Below are 15,087 nucleotides of genomic sequence, written 5' to 3'. Positions count from 1 at the left end.
ACACAAAAAATTACCGCAGTGTAGATTAAGCTATCGCTCATGAATGCGGAAGTAATTGTTTTTAAATAGAGGCGGTCTTGTGCGTCTCCACGTTTCACGATTGGCCAACGTCATCCCAACACCGAGAACGCGCACAGATCTGAGCTGAAAGCCTAGTTTGACAAATATTTCACATAACTGCTATCGTAGTATCACTTAACGTATACCCCGGAGTCAAGGCTTTGTCAAGCCTCGATATGTCTAAATAGCCTAGATATGTCTAACGTGTTTCGTAGTATACCCCACAGGGCTCTACACTAACATTTTTTTCCAGGAGCACTTGTGCGCCCAAGTTAAAAAATTTAAGAGCACAGACAAAAATTTGGGCGCACAGTCAGTTCTGTACTTAACTTAAACATAATCTAACATTACACTGCAGCTAACACTTAAACATGCCAGTGCACCAATTGCGAATATTAAGAATGACTGACAACATTTAGGCTACAGGAAATAGGATTTTAAAGATCAGTGCCTACATTATTTTCAGTCTGTTCTATTTTCCTACATTTTGTTAATGTAAAATAGTATAATACATTGCCATATTTGCATTTAGCCTGTATATCAAGTATCCTGGCAAATGTAGGCTAATTTATTTATTTGTGAATCCATCTGTAGCTAATCCAAATATGCCCATGGTGACCTATCTGACTGCATACTGCCTAATACTACTACTAAAACAGTCCATTTTCTCTTCCACAAAACCCAACATAGGCTAATCAAGGATATATATATATTTTATACTTTTACTTTTTATTTGAAATATCTGCATTAATGGGGGCAGTAGGCAAACGTTAGGCCTACTTTCGTTTTGCACTTCAGCTTGTATTAGGTGTAAACAAACAAGCATGCGTGGAAGCCTGGAGTTGTCAGTAGCGTTCTACCCTTGAATAAAATGGGAGTATTACGGGAAGCTACTTTTGTGCCGGTTCGCTACAGCTATATTTTGCATATTGCAGCCAATACGTCAACTGGGCTAAAAGGCATGTTAGGTTACCTTTCCTTCTCTCACTGCATTCTCAGAATCTCATCCTGTTCCTCCTATATCCGATGAATTCGGTGGATAGAAGAACTAATTTCTTCAATCTTTGCATCTTGGCTGGCTAGTCTAACTTTCCACTTTTTCTGCGTGTGCGAGTGAAATGGGCGCACTCTAGAGCCCTGCACACACACACACACTTACACACACACACACACACAGGGGTGAGGCTACAGAGCTCAGTTTGCCTGGGAATTAGACCCAACACCTCCATGCTCCTGTACACAGTAAACACTACATCACCAGCAACACACACACGCACACGAACGCACGCACACACACACACACACGGGCAGCTGTGGCCTACTGCAGGGCTTCAAGCTTGTAACTGAAGGGTTGCCGGTTTGATCCCCGACCAGTAGGAAAAATGTGGGTGGGGGAAGTGGTTGAGCACTGCTCTCCCAAGCCCACATCCACGGATAAAGTGGCCTTGAGCAAGGCACCTAACCCCTCACTGCTCCCCGAGCGCCGCTGTTGATGCAGGCAGCTCACTGCGCCGGGATTAATGTGTGCTTCACCTCACTGTGTGTTCACTGATTCACAGATGGGATAAATGCAGAGACCAAATTCCTTGTATACACAAGTACACTTGGCCGAGAAACCTGATTTACATTTACACACACGCACATATATACGCACACACAGACACATAAAGATACACACAGGTCTTATTTAATTATAAAAGAATGAAAATTCAATGGAAGTATTTCTATTAAAAAGTGCTTACTTTTAACACCACAGGATGCAAAGTTACAGACTGTATAAAAAAAGCCCACCCAGCACTACACACTGACCAGGCCTATGCCCACCCTGCCCACAGCAACACACTGACCAGGCCTATGCCCACCCTGCCCACACAGCAACACACTGACCAGGCCTATGCCCACCCTGTCCACACAGCAACACACTGACCAGGCCTATGCCCACCCTGCCCACACAGCAACACACTGACCAGGCCTATGCCCACCCTGCCCACAGCAACACACTGACCAGGCCTATGCTAGCTAGTTCTGGGGCATCTATAGGCCAGGCCTATGCTAGTTCTGGGGCAGGCCTATGCTAGTTCTGGTCTATGCTAGTTCTGGGGCAGCTGTAGGCCAGGTCTATGCCTGTTTCTATGCTAGTTCTGGGCCAGGTCTATGCTAGTTCTGGGGCAGCTGTAGGCCAGGTCTATGCCTGTTTCTATGCTAGTTCTGGGCCAGGTCTATGCTAGTTCTGGGGCAGCTGTAGGCCAGGTCTATGCCTGTTTCTATGCTAGTTCTGGGCCAGGTCTATGCTAGTTCTGGGCCAGGTCTATGCTAGTTCTGGGGCAGGTCTATGCTAGCTGTGATCAGCTGGTACCTGGAGTGTCATTTGACTGCAGACTGCATCTTTTTCTTTCCGGACAGCCTGTATAGTTTGGGAGTTGCAGTGTTTGGAATAAAAATCTCCTTTTGTTTGGAATCCTTTTGTTTGGAATAAAAATCTCCTTTTGTTTGGAATCCTTTTGTTTGGAATAAAAATCTTGAAGCAGATGGCTCTCGAAGCAGATGGTTGGTGTTGGGTCAGCTGAAGCTGAAGCGGATCTCGAAGCAGACGGTTGGTGTTGGGTCATCTGAAGCGGATCTCGAAGCAGACGGTTGGTGTTGGGTCAGCTGAAGCTGAAGCGGATCTCGAAGCAGACGGTTGGTGTTGGGTCATCTGAAGCGGATCTCGAAGCAGACGGTTGGTGTTGGGTCAGCTGAAGCTGAAGCGGATCTCGAAGCAGACGGTTGGTGTTGGGTCAGCTGAAGCTGAAGCGGATCTCGAAGCAGACGGTTGGTGTTGGGTCATCTGAAGCGGATCTCGAAGCAGACGGTTGGTGTTGGGTCATCTGAAGCGGATCTCGAAGCAGACGGTTGGTGTTGGGTCAGCTGAAGCTGAAGCGGATCTCGAAGCAGACGGTTGGTGTTGGGTCATCTGAAGCGGATCTCGAAGCAGGCGGTTGGTGTTGGGTCATCTGAAGCGGATCTCGAAGCAGGCGGTTGGTGTTGGGTCATCTGAAGCGGATCTCAAAGCAAAAGCAGTTGATCATGTCGCACTGAGGCCGCTGGCAGGTGCAGCTTAAATCCATGTTCCCGCAGGGCCACTATAGGATTGAAAGAGAGGACAAACTCACCGACAAACTTAGTAAGATATCAATTGATCAGCTGTGTGTGGGCTAGTGTTGCATGGTGTATTTATACTAGAAAGGTATCACGATGCCTTCACGCAAAAAATGATGCAATTTCCAACGTTTTTAGAATCGATACTTTATTAAAATAATAACGTTCTGTGTCTGTGTGGACTGCTCCCACTCTCCATGCTTCTTGCATCTAGGCAAGTGGACGTGTCAAGCAGGCAGCACTGAGTGAGTGCAGCAACGTCAACATAGTTCTTTGCCGACAGTCCTCGGCTTGTGGATAGGTGAAGTGAAATCTGGAACTAGGCCTATTTCGGATACATTGCGGATAGTGAAGGCAAGCCATCAGATACAGAGGCCCGTTTGTAAAATATGTTTGTCATTCATAAGTAGTAGGCTACGCATAGAACTTAGCTAAGCACCTCGCAAACATATCCCAACATTTTTAAAGAGTTCAAAGAATGACTAGGCTATAGAAAAAACAGCACTACATGATTATAGTGCCAAGTTAATCTCTTCAGTTTTAGTCCAGCTTAACTGAAACGAGTCTGGGATAAAGCAAACCTTCCTTCATCAGTGAATTTTAACAAGACATAACGACTGATTATAGTGTAACATGATGAAAATGCAATGTTCACGCTAGTATAACATTACCTTGCAAACGATCTGTTTAATAGTCGGTCAGTACTACTGGTTATGTTTGTCATGGCATGTAGACTGCAATTTGTTCAATAATTATTGCCCAGATGTAGGATATGCTACCTGAAATGCTCTAATTAAAGCCCACACCATATAATACTACTGAAGCGTGTTGAGTCCTAATAATAATAGCAGCTTATTGTTACGTGGTAGCAAATGATGTTATCAAAGAAATAGATGTAATGTAGCCTACACAGATTTGCAACAGGTAATGGTGTAGGCCTATCTGACAAAGACCTGGTTGGAACGTCGTAGCCTAGCCTACTTGTGCACTGGGAGCAAAGAAGACTATCTTCACCTTTTCCCCTTTGCAACTGTCATAAGAAATCCCATAAACCGGTCCCTCCAGGATTTCGCGAGGATTTTTTGAGATTGTTGCGATCTAAAATGCCTGATTTCGCGACAACTTTTCTAAAAAATTGCGATGGAAGTTGCGGTGTTTTTAGCTGTTTTTTTTGCGAAGAAATTGCGAGGGGAAGTGAAAATTGCAAAAATAGTTGCGATTTTTTTTTATTATTATTATTTTTTAATTGAGGGTAATTAAGGTTAGTAAGACCAAAATTATACTGATCATCTTGATGCTTATTAAAAAGGATAAATAAAGATGGCATAATGTCATATGTTTCAATACATTCATATATGTTGTAATTCATATTAAGTTCATATCTTTAATAATTCATATTCTGTGACTTGCATAATTACTAATAGCCAACTAAGTATCTAGTAATTTCATATTGATTTAAACTATTAGACTACACTTTTCTTTAATGTTATTACATTGGTGGTGTGTAAGTCTAATTGACTGCCTGCCACTTTAAGGACGTGAGAGTAGCGTAATATCTAACTGGATTGGAACGCTTGCATCTCACTGTGTTCGGCTACGACTGGAAATAACTTTTTGCATAGTGCATTACGATATGTGGATAGAATTCGGGATGTTTTCTATGTCATTAGTTAAAATAAATGTTAAAAAATAACTCGTATGAAATCATTCTTGGATCATAGAAGAGGTAAATGTCTTACAATGTAATTTCTATGATTTTGGTAGCATTGCACTACACAAACTGAGCCCACAAGCTAGCAAACATGACACGAGCTAAAAGGACATCTCCAGGTGTAAACGTTTGCCAATGGGTTTGCCAAAGTAGGCCTTAATTAACTTACCTTAATTAACTTACTTTCATAGCTTAGGCAGGTTAGCAACACTAGGTTGAGATGACAGATGCAAGTAAAGTAGATCATTAACGTTAGCCTTCTATTTATTGTCATCAAAACTGCAGAGGAGCGAGTTATAGGGCTGTCTCTAGTGTCTGCAGAAGTGAGTGTGGCATCTGAGTCAATATTCTGCGCGAGGGGCTGTTGTGGTAGGTGAAATTTCACGGAGAAACCATGATGATTGGTCAAATTTGCGAAAAAGTTGCAGTGTTTGGACAAAATTGCGAGGTCGCCCAGAATTCACGAGGATTTGCTGAATTTGCGTTAATTGTTGCGATCACAACATCGCGAATTCCTGGAGGGACTGATAAACACGGGAAGGCCTAGGGTAGCCTATCAGATAATCTAAAGATCAGGCCCCTCTGCATAGCATTCAGTGATTTGCATGCAGTCATTTCAACACTGACCACTATTTTACTGACAATAAAATGTTTTAATTATGTAGGAAGTTTAGAACCCAGAATTGACCTGCACACTACAAAAGTGCACCAAATTCAACACAAATGACTCAATACACTTGGAGGAGGTCTGCGTCCTTTCTTTTCCAGATTACGGATGCCCAAGTATAATTTCTAAATATTTGTCGGGCTCGGGTCAGGTAGCCACGGGTAGTGTGTGTGTGTGTGTTACTCACAGAGGGAGGCGAGCACTGGGGGCAGGAGGGGTCGGGGCAGGAGCACTGGGGGCAGGAGCACTGGGGGCAGGCCGGGGCGGGGCAGGAGGCGTCCAGACACATGCGGAGGGATGGCACGGTGCAGTTCCAGGTCTCGGCACACAGCATGCAGTAGTCACACACCGACACACTCCCACAGCAGCTACAGCAGTCCGGCCCACACTCAACCTGTGTGTGTGTGTGTGTGTGTGTGTGTGTGTGAGGGTGGAAGAACAGCACAGGGTAACGGTTGAGGAGATGCGCTGCTGATGAGCAGACCTGCACTACTGCATATTCACTAGTGTGTGTGTGTGTGTGTGCTTCTCACAGTTACACTAGGCAGTTTAGCATGTGCCCTGCCCATGAGTCTTTTTATTCTGACCAGTTTGGGTAAGGCAAAACACTACATTAACAACAACAATAAAAAAATAAATCTTTAATGCCCCAAAACAATTATTTTTGTACAAGAAGCCTTTATGTGATATGTATATGTAGCGGTATGTATATAATAAATGTAAATATTATTCTATATATCAGTATATCAGATGTCAGATCAAGTGGAGTCCAGCATGATCTCAGTTAGTGTGCATGACCAAGCAGAAATACCTTGAAGCAGTGTCGGCTCCACAGTGCCACCCAGAGGACGAGCATGTAAGCACACACGGCTACAAGGAGGACCGCAGGGAGAGGGAGAGAGAGGGCCCACACAGGGATCACCTAGCGGGAGGAACAGCGAGGTAGATAGCAGGTCCGGGAGGGGAAACCACACACACACACACACACACACACACACACACAGGCACACACACAGGCGGGGGATCGGGGGTAACATTGCCCCAACACAGTAGAACAGGTCTACATGGGTCTAGCCTACACATCCAAGCCTTCAAATACAGTCGAAACGGAGGGGATTGGGAGCTAATGGCAGCAAACAGTTCACCTGCACCTATCGTAAAACCGACCCCTGTTACAGCTGTAATTAACGTTAAAGGATAATTCCGGTGTGATTTTGACCTAAAGTGTGTTGAAACATGATACCGAGTGTGAATGTATGTCTCATAGCTCACCTCGGCTTGTCCCCTGCACTCAGAAATCTGGCGCTAGTTAGCCAATGCTACCAACAGTGTTTCGTTGCGGTGCCTCGGGCATCGGCCTAGCCATGCAAATAAATCACTGTTTTACACCATTTACGAGGCTCAAAGTAGCTCCATACTTCATTGGTAGACTTCCGAGGGCCTTGACATTTAAAACGAGACATGGAGAACTTTGAAAAAGCACTGGTAGTTAATTTACAAGACGATTTATACAGACAGTACCTTAAGGAATTTTACCGTTCAACGCCATCTTGAATTTAGTCACAATAAGTCGAGCGACGAGTACTAACGAACAGGTATTATAAGTGGAAATGTATGGATTCCAGTTGCTGCTACTGGAAGCAACAGAATCCATGCATTTCCACTGAATTATTTTTGGTACTGTCTGTATAAATCGTCTTGTAAATAAACTACCAGTGTTTTGTCAAAGTTCTCCATGTCTCGCTTTAAGTCTACCAATGAAGTATAGAGTCTACCAATGAAGTATGGAGCTACTTTGAGCCTCGTAAATGGTGTAAAACAGTGATTTATTTGCATGGCTAGGCCGATGCCCGAGGCACCGCAACGAAACACTGTTGGTAGCATTGGCTAACTAGTAGAGCCCGACCGATAAAGGATTTTGAAGGCCGATACCGATACAAATATGCTGATTTAAAAATCCGATATATCGGCGGATATTTTTTTCAGAAACGCGCAACAAAACATTAACAGATTTCCCTAACATTAGTTATTTGTAGTTATTTATGAGTATTGACTAAAATAATATGATAATGCATTTCAAGAACAAACCTGTTTATTTTTAAAGGTACACTATGCAGGTTTTTTAGCTTGATATGCAAGTTTTTTAGCTTAATTTACCGTCATTTAACAGCTTCAGAGTCATTGGAATGGTTATATGTCTTTTTTTGGGTTGAATGGTGGCCGTCTCGCTTCCCCCTAGCGCCTGTGAGCGGAAAAACCACCCTTGCAACTGTGGGCCAGGCCGACGGCCTCAGCGTCAGGAAGTATAACGAGTGTAACAAATTGCTTTACTGCATTCCAATACACATACACGCCAGGCACCGGCTAGAAAAAGGTAGCGATGGAGTTTCTCAGACATTCGTCATGACAGAGCCAGCGAAAAAGAAGCAAAAACCGAGAAAACGGTAGCGGAAATGGCCAATCCTGCAAAGTTTACCTTTAAACAATATATGAAACTTAGTTTACCTTTAAATAAGATATGAAACCTTTAACGGCCAAAATAAATGATTTATTCTGTGTCTGAAAGAGTATATATGAAACTTAGTTTACCTTTAAATAATATATGAAACTTAGTTTACCTTTAAATAAGATATGAAACTTAGTCTTTTGAACAAAAACATAATAACAACAACAACCAAATCAAAGTTACCAGTAAGCTTCATAAATATAACTTTGAACTAAGACTTAATAATTACAAAAAATAATGATGACATTATTACTATCATCATCATTTGTATTATCATTAAACAAGATAAAGGTCACTCCTAAATGTTTGAGTGTGTAATAATTAGTCCCTAATGCCTTATAAGCTACCTTATAATTACAATGTCAGCTTGCTTATCCCTTTACCTGCACTTTTAAAATTATTTCCATCAAGCTACATCAAACCATTTTCAATCATCAGTTGCTGCCTGCCTTCTAAAACCTACTATTTAGTGATCTAAATCCATTATGTAACTCGTTAATGCTGCGCACTGAACGACAGTCTGAAATGCACACTTGGCGTCATTGGATTTCACACATGTGTAAAAGAAAAAAGCTAACTTTTATGCACATGCTACGTTTTGCACAAACTACGTTTGATACTTTTTCTCTATATCTAAATGTTCACTCCTCGCACGTCTAACTTACATTTTACAATGCAGGGACTGTAACTACAGATATACTAGTTATAAATACAGTAATCATTACTTTATTTAGGCAGAATAAGTTCGTTGTGGTTTCCAAGCTGATTAATGTTAACGTTAGCGGTCTTCCACTGATATACATGGCATTAGCTAGCTTTGTGGTTAGCTAGTCTATTATGAGCCCTAATTTAGCAATGGATAACGTCATACTGCAAATGGTAAAACATACGCTTTCAAAATAACAGGCCGGGGAGAGATGATACGGCTCACTGCTATAACTGTCACGCTATTAAAGAAAGACATCTTCAGTCACATTGTCAAAAGTTAAATAGACAGACAGTCACCTACACTGTAACAACGTAACGTAATTACTAGCTAATTCCGCTTCACTCTCGGCTTATTTAACAGCAGCAAAACTGGACATTGTTTTCACGAATTTTGTCATGCTTATTTGAGTTAAGAGAACTGATGGGGATGTTCTTTTAATTGTTATTTCAAGCAATGTATGTCTCGTGACCAAATCACCATGAACACACTTCACTGATGATCTCACTCGCGGATAACTGGTTCTCTCTACCGGACTCTGGCTGGATCAGCAGGCTGCAGGATGTGTGGCGCGTTATACACAGCAGGGAGGGTGTAGAGTGCCAACGCCAACACTCATGACATGGTTGAAGGGTGTTTCGTCCGTTTTTATTTTATTTTTAAAATATTCATTTATCGGCCATTATAAATGCCGATACCGATAGTTTGGAAAATGCCTAATATCGGCCGATAATATCGGCCCGCCGATAAATCGGTCGGGCTCTACTAACTAGCGCCAGATTAGTGCAGGGGACAAGCCGAGGTGAGCTATGAGACATACGTTCACACTCGGTATCATGTTTCAACACACTTTAGGTCAATATCACACCGGAATTCTCCTTTAAAGCAACACCAAAGAACTTTCCCTCTGTCGCACGCATGCAATTTGTTTATCCAGCACCGGCTTTGCAAATAACGATGTCCACAGACAAGGTAGAATATGTTGCACGATTTATGAAAGTACGATGTATTGCGACATCAGATGCAAGTCAAATTTGTAGTTTCTTATGTCTCATTCCATCGAACTACAGATCCGCTACCCGATCTGGCAAACTTACATAGTGCGGTTATAGCCGATAGAGGGCCACAAAGCGAATGCAGAAGTGCCGTTCACCCTGTTACAAGTTGATGAACCACTGAAACGATTTTGGAAACATTATTTTAAGGTACAAAAAACTCTTTGGTGTTGCTTTAAGATGGAATCTCCACAGACAACTCCACAGAATAAACTATCCTCAGATTGGAAGTGTGACGTTTACACTAACATTAAAGGAAAATTCCGGTTTTTAGCACTTTAAGGCCCTTTTCTGGTTTGTTTTGGAAGAACTAGGGTGGTGGACATCGAAATTTTGACGATTGGTCCTGTCTCGACTTTTCTTTTGCACAGTTTTGAAAACGAACGTTAAGGGTTGTTTTAGGACATGTTTAAGTAGCCTACTACAGTATGAGCCCATTGCCAGCCACCCTGAGAAGTCAAAGGCGATTCAAAACGAGTCAGAAAAGTTGAGACAGGACCAATCGTCAAAATTTCGGTGTCCACCACTCTAGTTCATCCAAAACAAACCAGAAAAGGGCCTTAAAGTGCTAAAAACCGGAATTTTCCTTTAACGAGGATAGGATAGGATAGGATATGATGAACACAGGGGGGGGGGAGAAAACAAAGTGAACACACAACGAAGATGTCATGTAAAACGACTCACCATCATTTAGCTAAATTTACCCCAAAACTCTTCAAGTCTCAAGGTAATGGGCGTCATTTCTCTACCATTACGGTTCCCAGTGTCTGGCAGAGAAACGCAGTCAGTGAGTGATGGTGATGCTATCCTATCTTGTCCATTTTTTTAACTGCAGGAACAACGTTATCTTAACTAAGCAACTTGCAAGGTATTCTACCAGCTGATAACAGTTAGCGACAGCAAACTTACTTAATAATGCTAGTTAGTTAGAATGACGTTAAGGTTAGCGGTAACTTTAAACGTTAACGTAAACCAATGGCAACAACGTGGACGGTGGATGGATGCATGCAGTGCAATGGCCAGTTCAACACACACACAGACAGTAAAGTTAACGTTAACGTCAGCGCAAGGGAACTGCGTAATGAAAACAGTTTTCTAGCGATAAATACAATAGCAGCTAACAGTTCCCATCCTGTTACGTCAGTGATAGCTAGCGGTAACGTTAACGTTAGAGCTATCTTCGGAAGTTTTGCTGTCAAGTAGACTAACGTTAACGTAAACACTAGCGTCATTTACCTGAGATGGAGAGTAAGGTTACAATTCGCCGTAATGAAATTATGCTCACGCTAAAACTGAAGTAGGCCTATCGCGCATTAGCAACTGCCTTATTAGACCAGAAGGTTTTCTAGCTGAGGTACGATAACTGTTAGCTCCCTGTTCTTGCCCAAGCCAGTATGGAATTGTCATAGCAACATGAACTACGGTTAAGACCGTAGGACAAACTTAACAAGACGTGCGGTTTGATCATAGACAGTAAAATAATGGGTTTGAGCTGTTTTGGCCACTAGTCGGCATCAGCCGCTAAGATGAAATGCTAGACAGAAATAATTATTTATGTGTCCGTGAGTTTTTAAATGATTATCTATTTTCGTAGGTGCACTTTGACAACATAACTGTATTTGTTTCTTGCCTAGCTTATTGAACATTAATTAAATAACTAATCCCCCCCCCCCGATTTGACTGTGTGTGTGTGGTGTTTTGATATTTCATTAACCTGCTATTGTCAGTAGGGCGCACATAACATCATGTAACTTCAATCAGCAATGGGCCTGAGTGTCCCGTATACAGTAGGCCAATCAGCAATGGGCCTGAGTGTCCCGTATACAGTAGGCCAATCAGCAATGGGCCTGAGTGAGTGTTCCGTATACAGTAGGCCAATCAGCAATGGGCCTGAGTGTTCCGTATATAGTTGGCCAATCAGCAATGGGCCTGAGTGTCCCGTATACAGTAGGCCAATCAGCAATGGGCCTGAGTGTTCCGTATATAGTTGGCCAATCAGCAATGGGCCTGAGTGTTCCGTATAGAGTTCGCCAATCCAGTGAGCACACTAGGTGCTGATGGCACATCACTGGTACACATTACATCTGTAGCCTCTATTTACGCCATCACTGGTACACATCACATCTGTAGCCTCTATCTACACCATGCGGACCAGCCATGAAGCACAGGAAGTGCTAGATGACCCCTCTATCTACGCCATGCGGACCAGCCATGAAGCACAGGAAGTGCTAGATGACCCCTCTATCTACGCCATGTGGACCAGCCATGAAGCACAGGAAGTGCTAGATGACCCTTCCCACCCTGCCAGGCCCCTCTTCCAACTACTGCCCTCTGGAAAGAGAGTTCAAAGTCTCAGGATTAAAAGTTCCCGCTTTTGTAACAGTACTTTTCCTGCCACTATTAGGCTCAGGCGCCTGGCAGAGTAAACTAAATGCACCTTATTCAAATGCACTTTATAGACAACACAAGGACACTTTATGGGAAGTTGCAACAGCGCAAGGTCTTCACAGCTTTAAACTGGTTTGAATGAGGATGTCTATGGCAATGCCTTTATGTCCTGTATGTGCCTTACTGTATGTATGCATGTATTGCCTGTTTTAACCTTGGGGATCAATAAAGTATCTATCTATCTATCTATCTATCTATCTCTATCAACCTGATTGGCACCAAGACAAATTCCAATCAACTATGTTGACATGTCAATAAAGTATTGAACTTGAAGACCCTAGCTGGCTTGTGCTAGAGCTCTTCCCTGTGTGATGATCTTGGTGACCCTAGCTGGCTCTTGTGTGATGGTCTTGGTGACCCTAGCTGGCTCTTGTGTGATGGTCTTGGTGACCCTAGCTGGCTTGTGTGATGGTCTTAGCTGATGTCTGTGTGATGGTCTTGGTGACCCTAGCTGGCTCTTGTGTGATGTCTTGGTGACCCTAGCTGGCCTTTGTGTGATGGTCTTGGTGACCCTAGCTAGCTGATGTCTGTGTGATGGTCTTGGTGACCCTAGCTAGCTGATGTCTGTGTGATGGTCTTGGTGACCCTAGCTGGCTCTTGTGTGATGGTCTTGGTGACCCTAGCTAGCTGATGTCTGTGTGATGGTCTTGGTGACCCTAGCTGGCTTGTGTGATGGTCTTGGTGACCCTAGCTAGCTGATGTCTGTGTGATGGTCTTGGTGACCCTAGCTGGCTCTTGTGTGATGGTCTTGGTGACCCTAGCTGGCTTTTGTGTGATGGTCTTGGTGACCCTAGCTGGCTCTTGTGTGATGGTCTTGTTGACAGGCTGGAGCAAGCCTGGAGGGAATGTGGTTCGATGGCATTCTGAGCACAGAGAGAGCTTGTTATAGGAGCTGTCAATCATGCCAGCCTACCTGAATTACGTGCTGTGTGTGTGTGTTTGTGCAACCTTGAGTCATTCATTGTACAAAACATGACAGTTATGAGCCTGGTCGTCCATGCATGCCTGATGTCTCCTGAAGGTGATGTCATGTCAGCGCTATGTAGCCTATCCAGGTAGGACTGGGTCATTCTGAAGTGATTCAATAACCACAATAACCACTCAAGCATTGAATTCCAATAAACTGATTTCTCCAACAGTATAAATGATTTAATCAAACCCATGCCAGCTGAGAGATCATGGCACATGATAAACAGAAACACCGTCATTCCAATAAATAACAGTTATTAGTGCTGTGGTTTAAAGTGCTTACATTGACCCTGAAGACCCTGAGAGATGCAGTCACCTACAGACAGAACTTGTGTCAGATGACCATAACTACAGTTTGTACATTACATATCACTATCATATCATCATCATATCATATCACAGAATGTGCTTACATCACAGAATGTGCTTACGTCACAAAATGTATCCCTGATGATTGGCATTCTACACATCTAGATACGAACACATTGTACAGTTTTCATTTTGTTGTTGCATTGCATAGAGCTATTGCTATTAAAAAGAGTATATATACTTATATTGCATATTTGGCATTGTGCAGGGAGGCTGTAAAAGAAAGTCTGTTTCACGTTTGTTAATGGCAATAAATATATCATAGTCTATTATATTCAACTGTGTTCTCTTCTGTCCTGTACTCTTTAGTTTTTAATCACATGTGTAAATTAAAGAAACGAAAAGAAGAAGAGAAGAAAAGGCTTTCAGAGTTTTCCACCTCTGCCTGCATATAAATGTCACACTGGACAGTGCTGTGTCCTCTGTAATGTCCTGGCGGTAGAGGCTACTGAAGTGCATATATCTATAGGTCACTATAGGTCAAGTGCATATATCTATAGGGCTTATTCGCAAACACCGCCGCGGCCATATTGTTGATATGACATTCCAGTTCTAATAGGCTACTCTAAGTGACAATCGCCTGCAGCGCGTAGATTTGAGCTGAGCAGAGCACAGTAGCCTAAATATGGCCGGCTTCATCTCGTCAATAGCATAGCTTTATAGCATAGCTGTCTTGTTTATACATCGGCACACGTCGCAGCTGAAGGCGTTCGAGTCGCTAGGTCGGCAAACTTATATTTGTTCCATGACATTGTCTAAACATGCATGATCGCAGAGAATAAAGCTGCATCTCATTGGACTGCAATTCATACCTGTCAGCATTTAGCTTTCCAAAAACGGGAGATTTTTTTTTTCGGGGGGGGTTTATACCGGATCTGTGTTTGCATATAATACGTTTCATACACGTGTTTCAACACTGCATTTCGGTCGTTGCTTTTACCTTACCATACTTACGATCAATGATTTTAAAATGAATTTTGATGGCCATGCAAATTACGGGAGTTTTCCGGGAGAAATAACAAAACGGGAGGGTGCCGGGAGATGACCTTGAAATACGGGAGAACCCGGGAAAAACGGGAGTGTTGACAGGTATGCTGCAATTGTATCTTGCGTTTGCCTGTTGCTCACAACCTGCAGCCAAGGACTTTGCTAAAGTAGTTTAAAGTGGGTTAGCCAGTGATTGTTCTAGTCTGATATCTATGCAACTGTATGGTCTGGATGCAGAAAAGGCTAACATATTTCTCTGTAACATTTCCAGAATCCAAGTGAACAAAACATTATACAAATCTATAGAATTTGTGCACCATTTAAATTAGGAGCCAAAATGTCTGATCCTCCTACTTCATTAAGGGCTCAAGTAGACCCAACCCTTCGTTAGAGCATGACCTTTGACCTTTTCTCAGTGGGACGACACTTCACCTTCAAACAGCTGAGCAACGACGGAGGAAAAAGACCATT

The 15,087-nt window shown here is 42.9% G+C and overlaps 2 long non-coding RNA genes across 2 annotated transcripts; one reads left to right on the top strand and one right to left on the bottom strand.

Moving 5' to 3' along the window:
- The first annotated feature begins 2,091 nt into the window (after positions 1–2,091).
- Positions 2,092–2,446, top strand: LOC121699571. The gene is made up of 3 exons (XR_006026983.1): positions 2,092–2,243; positions 2,278–2,344; positions 2,389–2,446. It is a non-coding gene; the product is annotated as an uncharacterized LOC121699571 (long non-coding RNA).
- Positions 2,447–5,882: 3,436 nt separating this feature from the next.
- LOC121699573 lies at positions 5,883–11,313 on the bottom strand. The gene is made up of 3 exons (XR_006026985.1): positions 11,080–11,313; positions 10,528–10,610; positions 5,883–5,970 (listed from the first exon to the last, which is right to left on the bottom strand). It is a non-coding gene; the product is annotated as an uncharacterized LOC121699573 (long non-coding RNA).
- Positions 11,314–15,087: the final 3,774 nt, after the last annotated feature.

The sequence above is a fragment of the Alosa sapidissima genome, chromosome 24 (assembly GCF_018492685.1).
Source record: "Alosa sapidissima isolate fAloSap1 chromosome 24, fAloSap1.pri, whole genome shotgun sequence".
NCBI lineage: Eukaryota > Metazoa > Chordata > Actinopteri > Clupeiformes > Clupeidae > Alosa > Alosa sapidissima.
Note: the sequence above shows the minus strand (reverse complement) of the source record. Positions and strands in the feature narration are given on the sequence as shown.